The sequence below is a fragment of the Strigops habroptila genome, chromosome 5 (assembly GCF_004027225.2).
Source record: "Strigops habroptila isolate Jane chromosome 5, bStrHab1.2.pri, whole genome shotgun sequence".
Classification (NCBI taxonomy): Eukaryota; Metazoa; Chordata; class Aves; order Psittaciformes; family Psittacidae; genus Strigops; species Strigops habroptila.
Genome location: NC_044281.2, coordinates 30,048,741 through 30,062,705, shown reverse-complemented (window position 1 = coordinate 30,062,705; position 13,965 = coordinate 30,048,741).

The window sequence follows — 13,965 nt, the reverse complement described above, 5'->3', positions numbered from 1 at the left end:
TAGAGTTCCTCCAGCATCCACCTCACTTCTTAAGCAGTTGGATGCGGCAAACAAAACAGAAGTTCACAAACAATGGATGCTGGAATTGGGGCTAGTTATATCAATTAGTGTTACACTACTGGGGTATTTTCCCAAACTAGGGCACTTGAATATTCTTTACTTCATTCTTCCTCTTAGCTTTCATCCCCAGCTCAGCTACAACATACATGTCCCTAATGGTTGATCCACAGTCAGGGAAAACCTTGCTTTTTGTCTGAGGACCGTGCATGTAACTATGTAACTCTATTCCTGTTCTCATGTGAAACATATAAATAGCGCTCCACTGATGCCATTAACCAGTGCTCAGAACCAAAGTACTCTTTCCCACTCTGATTGCTAAAATAGTCATTAGGCAAGACAAATAGACTAAGCTTTATTCAGCTAATGTTGTCAAGAGACTTGGGCTATGAACCTGTGTGTAATGTACAGCCCAAAGTATTCCTCCTTGGATTTTTACACGATCTTATGAACATTCCTGGTACCCAGGAGGAACGGCACAAGTTGCAACAAGGGAGAAATCCACCATGGAGTTCAAAAGCGCAGCAGCCATTTGAGACATTGGCAAGCTACCAGTTAGCATTATGTCAGTCTTGGACAGGTATGAGATGAGTGACAGTTAATTTCAGGATAAGGAGAAGAATCTGCTCTCTCTCACTGCAATATAAACTCTAAATAACAATCCCATGACTAAATTAATTGGATAAAATACACCTATTATTTCAAACAGTGAAGTATGCTGATTCCTCCTCAGCAGTCAGTATGTCCTCAGTTTTTCAAATCATGTGTAACCTATTTGCAAATTCCAAGACTGCCACTAAATATTTAGAACTACACTTCAGTGCATGCCAATTAATATATACAATTCAAATATTTATCTTGGCATGGTTTCTAATGATTAATTGAAATACGTCATCACATTAGCAAAAAATCCCACACCCCAAATCCTACAAAACATGTTTAAATCAGGAAACAACAGTAAACTGAAAACTTTCCTTAGAGGAATTTATTACTAAATAACTGGAATCCTAAAGGTCTGACCCACTTTTTAACAAGCCAAATTCTCAATATTCTCCTTTTTTAGCTGACCATAAATTCTAAGGATTTCAGTACGAGAAATTCTGTTTGGCAAGAGTAAAATCAAAGTAATTTGTTAATTCTGATTTTAGTGGTATTGTATCAGTCCCTTAAGAACACAATAATGATTTCAGACTGAGAAATATAGTGACTAGTCTTAACAGTGCCCTTGCGACAAACTAAAGTTACTGCAACATAACAGAAATGCATGTATTACTCTTCAAGGCCTTGTAGTCCCTGAAATTTTTACCAGGAACTTATATTTAGGATGCCAGAGGAAGAAATATTTGAAAGCAAATATGAAAAATGCCATCAAAAGAGCTTGCTCTGAAGCACGATGGAGTCAGCAGAAATCTTTAGGTACACTGCTCTCTATCTTGCACTAAGCCCTAAATCAAAATTCAAATCTTTCCAAGATTTAGGACAAAATGATTACAAGAGCAAGTAAGAAAGTCTGTGAAGAAATCAGTCATCAGCAGACAAGGAAGTTAAAATTATTTACTATTATAACTCCCCTTTTTTTTCCCTGAAAATCTGCACTTCTTCCATCCCAATTTGTACACTTGATCCCAATTAATCAGGCAGAAAGGGAATATATACTATATTTCAGAGTTTGGCATCTTTTGTTTTTCTGTTCAAAATTGTTTACTGTCTCATGTAACTTCTGCCCAGTGCAGAGAACACAGCTAGTAGGTGTTGCTTGGTGAATGATGTGTCTGTGGATATTGTCACATTACATGAGGTTAGAGACATTGTGGAAATGCTTCCATTTTTAGTAGTCTGTCACAAGGAATAATGGATGAAGATCTAGATACCTTTAGTTCCATTGTCCAGTGCAGAAGCTTCAGTCTTTGCAGAGAGGTGACAAAGAAGTTATTGTTTCTGCAGTGATTTCCATATGGGGGCAAAGTGAGTAAGTTATAAACTCTCAAAATGTACCTGAGAGAAAAGAGGGTCCTCCTCTCCCCAGGAGCCACAGGGATGGGCAGGGATGTGTGACAGCACATGATGATGGATGCTCCAGCAGTAGCTCTGCTACAGAGGTGCAGCCCTGGAAATTCCTCCAGTAACAGGTCTGAAGTATCTAACATATTCTTTCTGAGTTTCCCCTGGAAATTAACAAAAAGTACAGAGGCTGTCAAATTTAAGAAGAGCATGAGGCATCCAGATCCTAAATTAGTTTCACCTATTTCAGTTTCAGAGATGAATGCTCTTTAAAATGGTAAATCTGCAAGAGTAAAAATACAGGGCAAATAGTTCACCCCCAGATGACTTCAAACTAAGCCTTAAATCATTGCTTTCTCTAAAACTACAATTATTTACTAATATTGACTTTTCAGTCTTGATTAGTTTTGATAGTAAATAAAATTACCTTCTGTCACAGTCTTTAGATAAATAGTACATTCATCATAGCTGTTACATTAAAAAGAGAGATTCTGTATTTAAATAAATGACTTCAATTATTTTGTAAAGTGATTGCAGTGATCAAAGACAAAGCAGGGCTACAGAAGCACCAGAAATCTATATCAGACGGAGGAATAAAATAGTGATGGAAAAAGAAGAACTTAAAATAAATTCAACCCTCTCGTGAAGCCCAAAGTGGATAGGAGCAGAGATAGGTTGAAACTTCCTCATCAGTCCCAGCAATTAAATTACATCCAAAAGGACTGGCTTCTCTGCCAAGAATGACCAAATAAAAGACTGATCAAGCCAAATATTGCTGCCAATTTTAACACATAGAAAAACAATGACAAGAGAAACTGCTACGAGCAATTAATTTTGTGTAGATCCTAGAGAAATTAACTTGGAATTATTATTGTCTTCATAGTATTAGCATTTGTCCAGAAATTTATTTTTACCAGAATGTTTTATTGTAGTACAGACCAGGTGCCAAGACTGTAGTAAGCCAGTCCAGCTTTGGATTTGCTTTTAAGTCTTTGATAATTTCTTTTATCACAATTTCCTTATATTCTGAACAATGTTTTCCAAATTACTTTGTGTTTGTGAGTTCCTTCATTTCATTTTGGTAAAGACCTGTAATGGTGTTTTTCATAGCTCTGTTATCAGTGTTTTGTTTGGGTTTCTGTGAGTTCAACCTGAAACAGTGCTTCTTGTATTTGAAATGTCAAAATCAGCCATTGACATTCAAACCTGTATGTGACTAATTTGGAAATTCATGGGTTTTACCTTGAATTGTTCAAATGTAGCAATGCCAAACAACGGTGACCCATACTTTCCCTGCTGTAAAAGGCTGGCTCTCCCATAGCCAATGGGAGCTGGTCCCAAATGTTCCAAGACAGACTCCATAGCATGGAGGCCGTATTTCCATACCCTAATGCATCAGTTAAGCAGCATTTATTTCTGATATGACCTAATTGATATCAAACGTAAGGCAATTGCTCAGAAGAGTTGTATCAAAAGTAATGAGTTCTATTAATATGATATTGGATGTCAGACTCCTTCTACTTAGGAGGTTCATTGGCTTAGCAGGTAACTCTTTAAAAGCTGCCTTCAATGTCCAGAACAGCAACAAGTAGAACAAGCCAAGGGGAGCAGTCTCCTTATCCTTCCACAAAATACAAAAGGAATGCATAGAAATAGTTTTATGGCATCCATCCTGAGAGTTATATTTGAATGACCCTTTGAAGTAGAAAAAGCCCACAGGATCTCATAATTCTCATAGCTTAATCAGGAAGAAAAGCTGGATCTTTCATCTTTAAAGCTTTGAGACATCCACAAAATCATTCACATTTTCAAGCACTTCACCTCTTGGTGAATTTCAACTATGTAGAAAAAACACTTTTTTTTTTTTTTTCCTTTTCCTTCAACACAGGAGTCAGAATAAACTGTTTTTTAGCACCCCTATGGAACTACAAGGAACTTTTCTATACTTAGTCTAAAACAGCATAAAGAATTATTAAAAATAAAGCAGATGAAATAAAGCAGAATCCTGTTTTTATCACTGTTGTGCATTTATATATATATTATGTATTACTTATGTATACAAACATAAGTCTATGGGACCTGATAAGATGCATTCTAGAGTCCTGAGGGAATTGACTGATGTAGCTGTCAAGCCACTCTTCATGACATTTGAGAAGTCATAGCAGTCAGGCGAAGTCCAGTTTTTCATCACCCTCATCGTAAAAATTTTTTTCCCTATACCTATTCTAAATCTACTCTCTTTAGTTTAAAACTATTATGCCTTGCCCTATCACAACAGGCCCTGCTAAAAAGTTTGTCCCCATCTTTCTTATAAGCCCCCTTCTATTACTGGAAGGCCATAGTAATGTCTCCCCAGAGCCTGTCTTCACAGGAGAGGTGCTTGAGACCTCTGGTCATCTTTGTGGCCCTCCTCTGGACTTGCTCCAACAGGTCCACATCCTTCTTATGTTGGGGCCCCAGAGCTCAGTGCATTATTCCAGGTGGGGGCTCTGGAACAGGTTGCCCAGAGAGGTGGTAGATGCCTCATGCCTGGGAACATTCAAGATCAAGTTGGGCAGGGCTCTGAACAACCTGATCTAGTTGAAGATTTCCCTGCTCATTGCAGGGGGGTTAGACTAGGTGAGCTTTGCAGGTTCTTTCCAACCCAAACCAATCTATGATTCTATGATTTCAATTTAACTGCAAATGGAGAGACACTAGGGAGGGACAAGAAGTAAAACGATGCCTAAAGCAAGATAGCTGTTGAATAAATATTTCAAAGACAACAAGAGATGGAATGTTAATTGACAAATACTTACCTGATATTTTTATATACAGAATCTACTGTATTAAAAGCTGTGATAAAAAAGGGGGAAAAAGGAAGAATGTACTCTGAAAATTTTTGGGTTTTGAAAGCAATATAATTAACAGCAGTTAGCCCAACTTTCAAAAAAAAATAGTAGACTTACAAAAAAAAGACAAACCTAAGATTCAACCTTAAACTAATTAAGCACCAACACACAAGTCTATGTTTCCACTTACAAACACTGTAGGTGTTAACATGTATTTGTCCAATGGGAAAATAGAGATGAATTAGTTAAACTAAAATCCCAGTTAGTAATTCTGAATCATAATACTATATTTCTTTGTGTTTACTGCGAATACATAGTTGCAAACTCTCATCATGGTAGTTATTCTCTATAGTTCAATAATCAGTGATATAATATTTAACAAACAATGTTATACCAATAGCAATATGCCTATCATACTCTGATGTTTTAATAGTGAGAATGATAAACAAAGAGATGTAAGGTTTATTGAGAGTTTGTTTGCTTTTATCTTTCGTTTCGTGGGGGTTTTTACCAGACCAGCTGAGCTAGTTGGCTAAAGAAAACAAGCTTTCAGTCACACAAGGCTCTCTTTATTTTAAACTCTTTATTTTCCTACAAAATTACAGCTTCAATGTCACTAACATATCTAAAAGGAGAGTGGCAAAGCCTTTTTAAATAAATATGTATGCATGTATATAAATGTAGACATGTATGTGTGTGTGTGTAGATATATATTTGAGGAGAAAGATGTTAAAGCTGTGGAGAAAACAGAAGAATGCGTATCCCAGCTGTGGAGCAAACCTCTATGAATATGTCCCATTTGGTACTAAAGCAGCCACCAATCAGCTGCTAGACAAAGTCACAGAGCTCAGTTTTGCATACAAATACACATGCGCAAATATTCCTGGTTTTAGAAGCAACACAATACAGAACCACTTTATCGAACTGTATATTAGGGTCGAAATAGACATCCATGAACCACCAGACTGTTCTGGCAGTCAGAAATTGAAGCAAGTCTCTCAGCATCAGCTGGGATGCATGGAAGAATCCCTAAACAAGACAGTGATAAAATGGGGTTTTCAAGAGCAAAGCAGCATCAGAATTCCTGTATCTCTTTTATGTGCAAAATGAAGATTTTTATTTAAAACAACTGTCAGCAAAGGCTAAGCGGCTAGATTTCATATGCTGCTCAGCTATTCATTTGTCCTACAGCCATCCACATTTCCCTTTGTCTTTTTTGGGAAAGTGAACCTATTTTAATGGGAAACCTCTCCAGTCAATCTGTCTATAATCAGGGAATCAGGCTCAGCAGAATGGTAAATCTGTACTCAGAGGCCAGAAATGAAGTTTTCAAAATTTGTTGCTCTAGCATCCTGATCATCCAAACCTGTGGCCAGGGAATCATGAGTGTTCCCAAGGCCTCTGTATAAGTTTCTACTGCTATTTCTTGACTTCCTGTATTTCTACATTAGAATGTAGCACAAAATAACAACATCCACAATGCAGCAAAACATTGTGCAAAACTGAGTGCTTTGAATGTTCATTTTCAATGTTTATTTGGACATCTTACATAAAACACCAATGTCAAAAGTGCTGCGCATCATCTGCTTCCATTAAAGTCACCAGTCAATTGCATGAATTCTGTATAAACCTATTTCTCAAACTTAGGTGCCTGAAAGTTTAACTGAATTTCTATAATTTTAAAGGTCAAGATGTATTGTTATCTACCCTACATACTTCATTCTTGTATATACTTTGAGCCAAGACCAGACCTGCTATCAGGAGAGACAGGGGCATGCTTTAGGTGATAAACCCTGATTTAGTTTTTGGCATGACGAGGAGGCAAGCACAATGCATGGTATAGATTTACCTTATATAACTGTGTTCATGCCACGAATAAAGAAGAACCTGTACTGTAGATGCTGCTGCCCTCCCTCTGAAGGCAAGGAAAGATCAGCTTATGGGTTTCATTACTTCTGTGATGTGGAGGATATGTCCTAGATTCAGCTGTTCTAAATGGAGTCCTCAAATTCAGCCCGTTTCTCAGCCTTGCTGTGCAACAGGCCAAGCCGTACTGGCACCTACAAGAAACTCTCCTCTAGCAGCTTGTGACAAACAGTTTTTTAAATTAAAACTGTCCCTAAAAATAAATATGCTGTATATAAATTCAGAAGTATACATAGGCATGTATACAAAGAATATAAAATCTATAACCTTTGGTCTCAGAAACCCTATTGCATTCATAAACACTGGGATATCCTAGTTGTTGTAAATCTGTCCTTCAGAGTCATTATCTTCATTCGCTGTTTTTGTGCAAACCTTAAATACTGAGCTGCCTTTCTATTCTAAAATGATGAAGCTTTTAACGATTAAGCATTCTTTTGATAAAGAGTGATATAATTTTAATTACTTCCCCAGTAATGGTCTTACCATTAGTTCTTGGGAGGTAAATGTACAGAAGTGTGTATTGCCTCTGGTCCTTGACTCATCTCCTACTTATTCATCCTAAAAGCTCCTTTTGATTGAGTCAGAAAAAAATCAAGCAGGCAAATGTGTACGTATAGCTAATAACATACACACAGTCTGACTTCCTTCACAGCACATTGCTTACACACACAAGTGAGATAAAAATTACTGCTAAGAAGAAAAGCACTTTTCATCTTAATACCCTGTTTCCTATCACATAAAATTTTCTAAAAGTATGTTACTTTTGAGATATATATTTGCAATTTCAACACTAGCAATGCCAGCCAAAGTGGGAACTTTGAAGGAAATGTTAAGCTCAATCAGTTCAATCACTAAAGTTATGCAAATGGAAAACCATATTCCTTCTTTTTAAACATTGCTACATTTTTGCTACAATCATAGGATTCAAGAAGTGAGGATGGCATATAAATGCCAAAAACTTGACAGCATCTTAGGTTGAAATCCAATCCCAGCTGTGGTCAATAGCAGAGCTTCTGTATATTTCAACAGCAACATGATTTTACTCAAAATCTCCACAGAGCAAATAGAAAACTGACTCAAGTTTAATGTGAAACTGTTGAGATTACTTGTCTGCAGGACACTGCGTGCTACTAGCTCAGGAAGTTCTGAGGCAAAACAAAAGAGCAATAGTAAGATAGACTTGTACTGCACATCATATGAGGTCATTCTTATTACATTTTGACAGTACTTGCTGTCTTATGGAAAGGGAGCAACACAAATGCCACGTTCCTTGTCATGAGACAATGGTGGTGCAGCAGTGGCCTCCAGGAGGCAAAATTTTTCTCTGAAGCTAGTGCAGCTTGCTCTTCAGCAGCTATCATTATCTATCCATTTCAAACTTACGAAGAATAAGCTGTATAAACAGTGATGAAACCTACCTCCTCCTACCTTGTTCAGGATATACACTGGAAGATACCCCCCATAAAGCCAGCAGAATTGTTCCCTCTCTAACAAGAATATTTATGTGAGTGGTGGCATGGGGGTTTCCTTCCCCACAAGATTCCATACCTTTACTTACTGAATCAAAAATATTTTAAAATAGAAATTATTTTCTTCATTAAAAGTAAGATAAGGAGAATCACCATTTGATGAATATAGTCCTCTTGTCCTGCCATCTTTCTTCTTACAATAAGATTTTTGGTTTGGCAGTTACCTTTCAAAATGAGTTCTGCAACAGGTGCTTGCCTTTGCCACTGGGTCTTTATTTTTTAAAACCAATACAAACAAATGAAAACCCAAAACAAACAATCAAACAAACAAAAAACCCTTTTGAACTAATTCTAGATAGAAAAATTCTGAATAACATTTTTTCTGAAAATGTTTCTGATTTTTTTTTCTGAAAATGAACATTTTCTGAATATTCATTTTTTAATAACAGTTTTAATTCTGAATGACATTGTTCAAAAACGTCACCTATGGCAGTGCAGTAATTTAGGAGTCAGATGTTTCATACTGAGTCTATTGAATTAAAGAGATCTTTCTTATCAATATAGAATATTCTGTATTATTATAAAACTTCTATGAAGTTTGAAATTTAGTCAAGCAAATGAGGTAAAAGTCAGGTTTACTGTAAGACCCAAGCGTTGACATTCCTACATAATCTGAATTCACTGTTAGCTCACAAGTGGCCATGCTCACTAACCTTAGAAAATAACAAAAGACTTAGCTTGCTCAGTTTTAAATGTACTGTAAAGCCCTCATCTCTCTGAGAACCTTGAGAAACATTAAGAACATACATTTATGTTCAAGGTAGCTGGAAATCAAAACCAACCAGAAAGATAATTAAAATTTTAAAAAGAGCGATTCAAACTGAGAGCAGGAGGAAGTACAATCTCTTCTTTCTTCTGAAGCTATGAAGGTCGGGTTTAATGTTCAAATAATTTATAATATACTGGGGTATAGAGAGTTTGCATTTTTATTCTAATTTGTTTTTCTTTCAAGTTCAGAATCACCAGCAAAGAAAATTACTGTAATTGCAATGCTTTGCATACAAATAGTGATTACAGTTTACCGTATTGTTAAGACACTACACCATGCAACTTATTAGATCAAACTGAGTGAGCCTACACCATACCAATTTTTTCAACTTAGATTAATCAAGTTAAGCTCTCTCAGAAAACCTAAATATTTATGACCAAAAAGTTATGGGTGTCAAACCTGCCAGGCATCAGTTACATGATCCCTGATTCAGAACTATGAAATAATCATAGGAAAAAGCAGTCACAATGTAGGACAGCATTAAAAAACAACAACAGCAGAATCAATTTTAATTAGTTCCCAAAGAATGAATATGTAGAGATCAAAAACCTCTCTCCAATACATTAATATAGCTTATTTTTTACTTGGTTAGTTTTATGGAATTCATCAAATGGATGCTGAGTGATTGAAAAGGTGCACATGAAAGCACTGAAATAGTGAATTGCATAAAGGGATTTCTACATTTCCAGAAATTTTCTATTTTTTTTTTCCTAACATATTCTCTTATAGAGTTCAATATTTGGAGGACGGCACAACTCTCTAAGGTTGTATGTTCAGAATGAAGTATTTCAACATACTATTTATGGCTAAATTAAAATTGTCTGTAGGAAAAAAAAATGGCCACTTAATGTACTAAAAATGGTAATTTTAAAACTTCTAACTAGATTCTACTTATAATGGATATATTTTAGATAGTATTTTACAGATATGTATTATTATAGCAGAAATTAACTGAGTTTTGACCTATTATTCAAGTGCCATTTTTCTAAAGCTAAATTACTGTCTATGTTTTTTCCCTAGAAGCAGAACACAAATCTAGCTAGTGGCAGAGATTTTAAGTTATGCATTTTCATTTTGTTTCCTATAAAGTTTAAATTTCTGGCTTTTAATAAAAAAATTACATTCTGTTGTTATTTGCCAGTGATGACAGGATAATGGATTAGGTCAGGCACAGTCTGTGTATGAGTGGGTGAGACAATGAGACATGTAATCGCTTCCACCACTTATGCATTTCTTGTATCCACTAAAGCAGTTTCTTTAGTTTTAAATATTTTGTAGTTTGTAGACTGCAGACATTATGTACGGTACTTTGCTCATATACCTTTACCCTCATTTCTTAATAATTCCTGCCAGTAGTAAAAGACTCCAGGGCGTTAACACTTGAATAGCTTTCAGTGAGATACAGCTGAAAAGCACTTTAAATACTTTCTAATAGCCATACCTTTCTTGACAAACTCTGTTTCAACACACAGCTGCTGCTTGGATGCTCATATGGTCCACTCCTACTGCATGTCCAGCTCAAGGCTAGTAAGCCGACCAAATGAACATTTTGGTATCTGTACAACTGGCGGAAAACTCAGGCTTTCAGTAGAATTGTAGAATGCATTGTGTGTTTTAAGGAAAGTTGGAAGTGTATGGAACTACTGCCTTTTTGCATGGGTAATGGATTAAAAAAAAAAAAAATACTGTTACGTTCTCTCACCATCTGGTATATAAAATGGCATTTCTTTCCTATAAAAATGTTGCTGTTGGAACTGTAATATCTAGTCAACCAAATCTCAGCCTATAGCGGGAACTGAGTTAAATCAGTATTTCTGCAGTGTTTGTGTGACATACTAACCCTAAAAGCACTACTGTTGATAAATACATCATGAATGTGATGCCCTAAGCAATACTAAAAACAAAATAAAAATGAAAGTGTGGCATGGTAAGGACAATAATAGCTTTTACGAGTAATACTTTTTAAAATATTACTTCATTGGTTTACGAATGCAGTTCAACTAACTTTTTCTTGATAAAAATGTATATGCGTAGAATAATCAGGATTCCAGTGATCCTCTGTAGAGATAATATGGGAATTCTTCTCATCAAAACCTACATGTGTGCTATTAATATCTTCACAGAATATGCTATGAATATGTCCATACAGCTCCACTACAACTACAGCAGACCGAGAGCCCCCATGTAAGCAGAGGGAGGTTTTAGCTATTTACAGAACACTAGCAATCAGTAGAAAACAAAAATTAAAGGAAGGAAACCTAATGATAGAAGAATACCCTGAAAGATGGTAGCTGTTATTACAGAGATGGGATACTGCTGAATTGACCTCTTGGCTTCCACAGTAGACTTTCATCTTAAAAAAAAAAAAAAAAAAAAAAAAAAAAAAAAAGGCATAGGTAGGACAAGAAGTTGACAACAGATTTCATATGAGTTTCCTACTTTTTTACAGTTTGCTTTTGGCACTGTGTTGCTAAATTTATGATTAATAACACTTTTTGGTTGTGGTGGTGTTTGTTTAGGTTTTGTTTTTAATCTCATACTGAAAAGCCTCTGATAATGGTAGTAAATGAGAGGTCCTTCTATGGGAAAGAAAACAGCCAAATAATAGGGCTGCAGAAACTCTTTTGTCTACAATCCAACATAAGTTTGGAAAATCTAGATGGGGCGCTTTTCCCACTAACTTGCAAAAGTCAGTCTGGTTACTGGTAGCATCAAGTGCTAAGTCACGTAAGAGTCTAACCTAGTGCATATTACTTAAGTAGCTGTGGTAGGCTTCACATCAGAAAACCCTGTCACAGACATGTACAGTATTACTGCAGTGCTGTTTGTAGCATACTTCCACGGCTGGGCAGTGACTACAATTTGACATGGAAACAGTTTTCTTGATTTCATTGTAATTGGTCCCAGGCTTAAAATTAAACTCAAGCTTATGTACTTAATTTACCTAATTGCCTTGCTGTATGAAGTCTCTTAAATTGTTACCATATCATCCTGACAGGCTGTAAATTACAGTTTTATATCAATGCATAAATGTAAAAGTATTGATGTACAGTCTGCCACCATGGGACATTGCATAATTTACACATCCATTATGCAGACACACAGATCCATATCATCCTGAGCAGCTGTATCCAAGCTGTCTAGATTTTAGCCAATACTACCCATTTATTCTTAAAGTGTTAGCATTGTTTTAACACATGAAGCAGACATGTTTACCAGAGCAATCCTAAAAGTCATCTAACTGCACATCATATATGCTTTCTATATAGCAAGAAGAAACTATCTTTCTGCTTGCAACCTTTTATCCCCCCAGACAAGTAGAGTTTTGCCTTGTAATCACGGTGCCCAAGTTAAATGCTGTTGTAATAATCTGGAAAACACTGCTGTCCTACACATCTAGATAGAGCTTTCAATGCTCTCACAGAACCAGGGGTAAGGCCTCTCTGCCCTGAGGACACAGCTTGTGAATCTTCTACCCAATACCATGGCTCTAATGCAACAAGCCCAAACAATGAGCTGAGGCAGACTTATACTTCAACCTGTTTGGCCTATTAACAGTCCCTCCAATTGCTAAAGATTTAAGCGTGCTCAGACACAGACCAAAATACAGAGAGGACATGTAATGTGTGGGTTCAGGAGTATGTCATTATGTATGGCTTCATCATACATTGTACTCAGCAGTGACTAATAGTGTTTTACTGTTTGAGTCCAAGTAAGGGGTACATTTTCAAGAGGTGATGCCAAGTACAATTCTGCTGTTAGTGTGTGAGCGGTGTCAGAGTGATATGAAATGCGAAGATAACTTTTTTTACAGGTTTGCAGTATCTCTATCAGATCTGTAATGTTATTTCTCGTACACTGCCAACACATTTTTTATACAGCGTTAAATACCTACCTGATGGGTGGCATCTAACACTGAAGGCCTTTGTTTGGCAGAGACTCAGATTCTTCAGAAGGCATTTAATGTTTTCCTTCCTCTCCCTCTCTTTTCCCCTTTCCCTTTCCCCTATTTTTTGTTTCTTTGCTTGGTTTTTAAGTGTCTGGCCTGCAGACCCATTTTTTCCCCAATTTTATAGAAAACTAAGGCGCATTTAATGTTTTGTTTGTTTTGTTTTTTCTTTACACTTCCTATGTTTCTTTTCAGGAGTATAATAGGTCTTGGCTAGGAGTTTGTGAACCTCTTAAATAATATTCTTGCTTTGTCATAGAAAGGACAACAATGGACTAAATGCATGCATAATTTTCAAAAGAATGATGTATAAGACAGTGGACGTCATTTCAGTATAAGTTCAGCAGAGCAGGATCCATCCTTAAATGTTCTTCTAGTCACTAACTTCTGCTTTGATGACATGATTACTGTTTAAATGTATGAGAAAGCAAGAGAGTTTCTATACAATGTGGGTGTTTTCACCTGCTGTATGTAAAGAAAAAAAAAGCCTACAGCTGAAGCACATCAGAGTAGCAGTGGTAATTAGGTATTTGCGTATCATGCAAGGGAAAAAAAAAAGAGCTGGAAAAATTATACAGCTTAATAAAGTTTTAGTATATAAAGCTACATGAAAAATTCTCAAAGGGAAATGTAAATTGTGAATGGGGAACATGTATGATTCTTATAAGGGTAATCAATAATAAATATATTTAATAATATAACAACATACTAATTATTATTTAATAATATAATAAAGAAAATTATCCCATTTAAGTCTGTGCAAAGAATAGGATCACACATCTGTATTCGGGCCTTCAAGTAGCCATGTAGTATTTTACAAATACCAATTGCCAAATCACACATGGCACCTTCCTTTAGAAGTTATTATAACTGCTAATCTCACCTAATATATTCATGAAGTGA